Raw genomic sequence first — 5,688 nt, forward strand, 5'->3', positions numbered from 1 at the left:
CATTGCTTTACGTGAGAAGCTTGAATAAGCTAATGAACTGGTGGTCTACTGGAAAACAGTCCCCAAATGAATTTACTATAGAAAGACATTTTTTACGGGATGTTTTTGGGGTTTGGTTGAAATATGAAAGACCTTTTGCTTTCCACTATATCTTACCTCCCTCTGACCCTATTTTGGGCCAGTGCTTCTGGTCTTACTCCTTCTCTCACATGATTTCTACAGGATGACTGTCTTCCTCCTGGTGGTGAGGACACTAACCAAAATGAGTCCTGTCATTTGAACAAGCTGTGTACTGAGCCACGTGGGGATGCCACAGGTGAGATGGATGTGTAAGAAACAAAACTTCAAAGACGGGCAACCACTGCTCCATCCAAGAAGGGAAGCAATAGAGCTGTTTTTCCTCACCAGCCGCAGAATCCAGTGATTGCAATAGAAGAGATTGCCTGGGGCTAGCCTTGGGCTGAATGATTAAGTCTCGAAGTTGGCTTTGACATCCCCACTACCTCCATTTCCTGGTCATTCTTATTATCCCTCCCTCTTACCCTACCTCACCACGAACTCAGGAGGCCCCATTATGTACCCCCACCCTCTCTAATTATCCTGAACTGTGAAGTTTTTCTTTTCTGTGGTGATGCCCCAAATGCCCACTGGCACATTGTTCCTCTTGGTGAAAAAGATAGGGATGAGGCAGCTAATAATTAATCTAACCAACAAATTGTACCGAATTCAATGTGTTACTCCTCTCAGGTTATTGGAGATTCTGGAAAGAAGATATTTTATTCCCAAAGAATTAAATTCCAGGAATACAAGCACCTCCAGTAACCGTGGAGCAGAGGGCCCAGTGGGCTGGAGGAAGAACTCTCAGGCAGCCCTCCCTAAGTCACCCCATCTTGGGAGGGAGCCCCCACTGCCAACTCTGCACACTCCCAAGGGACTTCTCTGGGGAACGTGGGCGGCTGGAGTTTAGACTAGCCAGTACAACGGCTCTGTAGTCCTCCAGCCTCTCTCCAACTCCTGAAATAGAGGGGCAGCATATTTCACCCAATCCTCTTATAAGAAGGTGTTGTGCTGTTCCTTGCACAAGTGGGCCACTGAGGTTCTTTGAGTACAGTACAAACTGCAGGTTACATTCACTGACACCAAAGACTGACTGAAATACCTCCCCAGGTGAGCTCTGCTTAGCCCAATGTGGTCAGTGTCATTCTGATTCCCTTGCCAGGGTGACTGGTTCTGTCAGACTAAACCAATCCATTTTGGCACTTTCCTGGCTACACTGGACCTAATTCAGGGTAATGAAAAGCAAGATGTCAGAGGGTTCCTGGGAAGGGTGCTTTATCGCCTTTATGAGAGGGCTTTGGGGCCCTTCCTGTCCACGTACTCACTTCGGCAGCTATTTGACCCCACGACAGAGGCCAGTCTCAGGAGGAAGTTGACAGCCCAGGCAGAACAATGACCTAGAACGAAACTGATTCCTTGCGATCATCAGTGAGTTGTTGAATCAAACTAACACTGAAGCCTACCCTACCTCTAGACTTCTAGCTATGTGAGTTTATGAACAGGATTAGGTTCTATCATATGTAACCCAAAACCCAAAATAACAGTGGCTTAAACAAACAAGATTTATTTGTTTTTTCAGGTTAAAAAAATAAAAGCCCTGATCTTCTGCAAATGGGAAAGGAGCTAAGAGAAGGAAGGAGGGGGAGGAAGGGAAGTGAAAGGAGACATACAAAGAATTAAGACGTGTGATATACATGTGCCAACTCCCCGTGATGAATATAATCATTATGTACTGCAAACGGGTACTAATAAAAATTAAAATTTTAGAAAAACTTTTTTAAAAAGAGGAAGCCCAGGGACAATGTACCTTCTATCTGGTAGCTCTGCCATCATAACACATTTATTGCCCTCGTCCAGAATGGCTTCTCCAACTCCAGTCATCCCACCTGAATCCAGTCAGCAAAAAGGAGAAAAGAGAATGATATGTGTGAGAAGATGTACCTAGTAATAAGCCAGAATTTAATTATATGGCTACATCAACTTCAGGCTGAGAAACATTGTCTTTATCCTAGGAGGCCATGTGTCTGGCTAAAAATTGAGAATTATGCTCCCAGTGGAAGGGGAAAATGGGTATTACGGGGCAACCAGCAGTCATAGCCACAGGAAGTCTCCTTATTGTTTAAGGCCTTTTGAGTTGGGTTTCCTGTTTCTTGCAATCAAGCACATCCTATTGATATAGTCCTTGCCTGCCATCTTCAGTTACATGCTGAAGGATAAAAATAAGCCCTTCTCTTGGAGAATCGCAAAGTCTTTCCTTATTTTCCTCTCCAGGCTTGGTATAACAGTTGGCACATGAGGCACTTGATAAATATTTTCTGAATTAACTAAGGGGACTCAAACAAACAGAGTTCAGTAGAATCTTGGCTTTTTGACCTGTCAGCTCTGTCTTTGGTCAAGTCATAAAAACTTCTGAGCCTCAGCTTCTTTGCTTGTAAATAAGAGAAGTAATACCTACCTCCAAACATTGTTATAAATGTTTGTGGTAGTGTGAAGCACTTAGTACAATTCCTGGCACATACCTACATGGTTGATACACACACACCATGTATAAGTATTTTTTAAATTACAATTATTTACATTAGATGTTTTGAAGGAAACCTGAAGTTGAGAAAAGAGGGATTTGAGGCAATGTTTCAAATACACACAAACACTGCAGCCATTATTAAATCTTATTCTTAGGAAAATATGCCTGCTGGGTTCAAAGAGAAGAATACTTTGAAGAGATTTTTTTGTTAAAACTCTGAAGCCTTCTTAGATATCAAATTGAGTTGTGTGTGAATGAACCAGAACATATGTAATGAATTTATCTTGGAGCCCTGTGGATGTAAAACCTAACTAGAAAATGTGCTTTATATTCTCTTGTTGTCCAGGGACTGGAAAAAATAGCACAATGTTCTGCTGAACCCGAGGTGACCTTGAACTTAGCAAATAGGCCAGATGATGAAGAACCCCGGGCCATTTTTCAGAGACTTTACTGCATTAAGAGATTTGTAACGCACTGTGATTTGAGATCCTTTTTGTTTGCTTGTTTTCTTTAGTTTGGCTCAGAAACTGGAGGGAGAAAACATCTGGTGTCCATCTTCCACCAGTCAAGGTCTGCAACACATGGGAACGTCACCCTGAGAAGGTCTGATAAGAAACTAGACCTCACAGATGCCTCAAGGGTCAGAGTTAGCTTTTAAGTCACAGCATAGATGAAGCTTTAGCAAGAGGAACTAAATGAGAGGAGTAAAGGGGATTGTAGACTGTTAATGGGGTCCAGTGGCTCACCTTCCAGTTTGGAGACAGGAAACTGCCCCTCAGAGAAATGGCTGCTCTCAGGAGGGGGCTACAGAGTAGGGATTCCCAGGGGACTGTGCTGTAGGGACTGCAAGGTCCAGTGCGCTCTGGTACCAGTGGTGTTTAGGGAGACACGAGGGGAAGATCTACTCACCAAGGTAACATACTCTTTTGCTTGCTTGTTTGTGCAGTACTGGGGATTGAACAAAGAGCCTTTGCACTGAGCTACAACTCCAGTCCTTTTTATTTTTGATTTTGAGACTTGAGTCTAAGTTGACCAGGCTGGACTCAAATTTATGACCCTCCTGCCTCAGCACCCCAGAGTGTTGGAATTACAGGTGTGTGCCACCACTCCCGGCTAACGTACTCATTTTAAATGTTCCTGGTGCCCTGTGGGACGTGCTGGCACTCACATGGTCCCACTTGACACTCACACTGACAGGGAAGATTTCGTATGTAGAGTGGGAGACGGGCTGGGAGAGGGTAAGTGATTTGTCAGAGGTGGCAAAACTGCTCAGCCGAGTGCGAACTCCACTTAACACTTTTCTTTTCACTCTACACAGGATGTGATACAGGCAAAATCAGGTTGCCTCTTTTCTGAAAGAATAAAGAAATGTAAATGTGTCGTTCTGATGCCACCGTCTCCATTTGCTGAGTATCTACCGGAAGAAGAGTTCCTTTTCAAGTCAGACAAGAGCATTGCCAGGTTTTGTTTGCAAGAAGGTTCCTGCTCTGCTGCATAGAAGAGGCGGGGGACTGTTGTGTCTCCTTGGCCTTTCCCTTCTCATCCCCCTCTCACCTCCCCTGCTTGGGCCCCTGTCACCACACACCTGGACATCATCACAGAGCCTCTCAGCCACAAGGTTCCTGAGGCAACACTACATAACTGCAGAAAGCTCAGGTTCGAATGTGATGTCAAAATGTCCAAACATTTGTCATCAAAATTGTCAGCGTGTTGCAACAGACAGGCTCAACCCCTCGTCAAACTGTTCCTCCCTCCAGGTTGACTCAAGGTAGAATTTATCTCACTTTTTCAAACAGGAAATCTTTTCTTCTCTCTTGAAATGGTAGGCTTGTTACATTTGCTAGATAGTCCATCAAAACATTAAGCTTTTTCTGAAAAATGACAGGCTTGGGGCTCTGTCCAATGTTAACTTTGCAATATTGACCACTGATTGATGGGTTTTGGCCTTGTGGGGAAATTGACCTTTCCTTGAGCTTTAATTACATTGATCAGAATCAGTGACGTGCTGGAAATGGTTTATACTGGCTCATGAGAGCTGATCCTTAAAATTTCAAGATTTTGGTAAACTGTTAAAATATCCTTTACTAAAGATTAAATTATACGAGTTTACAAATAAATTATCTTAAAACAGATGTAGCAAATACTCAAACTATGTCACTTTCTATTTTACTAATACCTTACTTATATTTCATACTTATTTCTTGAGATTATTTAGGTCTCTTGTATCTGTATTATGGAAATATAAAGTGATGTACTGTGTTTCTCTTCCCAACGCCACATATAGTAACATCACATTGGTGGCTTGAAATTAGCTATGGAGGGAGTATTGGCCTCATAATAATTGGCAAATAGGAAACACTACAAATCCAGACTTTATTTCAAAGAGCCATTTTGTATGCATTTACCAGCACACCACGGGCCAGAACTACCTGCCGACAAAGCAACATGAGCACATGGCGATCACTGAGTCAAGAGTGACCAGAATGACCTGAAAGGACAAGTATTAACTAGTGCAAAACAAGGGTGCATTGGGGCCTCCTCCCTTCTTTTAATATAGATCTTAGTTGATACCACTTTGAGACAATGTTGACACACCCCTACCATAATTAGCAGCCAGGGTAGTCTAATTATGAAAAAGTAAAAAGAAGAAAATAGCGTTGGTATTTACCCACTTCAAAAATAAAAGTTTAACCTCAAACACCAGTGGTGGTACACAATAATTACAGTCTAGGGCACAGTCACCAATACATAAATGGTGCATATCAAATCCATAACATGCCTTCAGTCCCTTCAGTCCCACTCTTGTGGCTAGTTTATTCCAGCGGATACCTAGGGATGCCCAGCCGAAGGGGTGACACCTCCCTGGGGAGAGTGGAGGTGAATCCCAGCAGGGATCCCAGGCCCTCGTCCCTCTACCACCTCTCCCTAGCCACTGGGAGCAAAGGAAGCTTGCGTTGTTGGTTCCTCTTCGTCCTCCTTACAGAAGCCTGTGTTGCCCAGGCCCTGCCTGTGACAGGTGGGAAGGTCTGTCACACCCGCGAAGCTTGCTCGCCCACAGACACAAGCCACATTTCCCAACTATAGTTATGTGTTTGCTGCTGTAGCAA

General features: G+C 43.6%; 1 long non-coding RNA gene across 1 annotated transcript; it reads left to right on the forward strand.

The window, feature by feature from the left end:
• The first annotated feature begins 220 nt into the window (after positions 1 to 220).
• Positions 221 to 5,355, forward strand: LOC110350944 (uncharacterized). Its single transcript, XR_002397906.2, has 3 exons — positions 221 to 316; positions 3,096 to 3,184; positions 3,900 to 5,355. It is a non-coding gene; the product is annotated as an uncharacterized LOC110350944 (long non-coding RNA).
• The last annotated feature ends 333 nt before the right edge of the window (positions 5,356 to 5,688 follow it).

This window comes from Heterocephalus glaber, unplaced genomic scaffold (assembly GCF_053883595.1).
Source record: "Heterocephalus glaber isolate CG9 unplaced genomic scaffold, H.glaber_assembly_v1.0 deba00001600, whole genome shotgun sequence".
NCBI lineage: Eukaryota > Metazoa > Chordata > Mammalia > Rodentia > Bathyergidae > Heterocephalus > Heterocephalus glaber.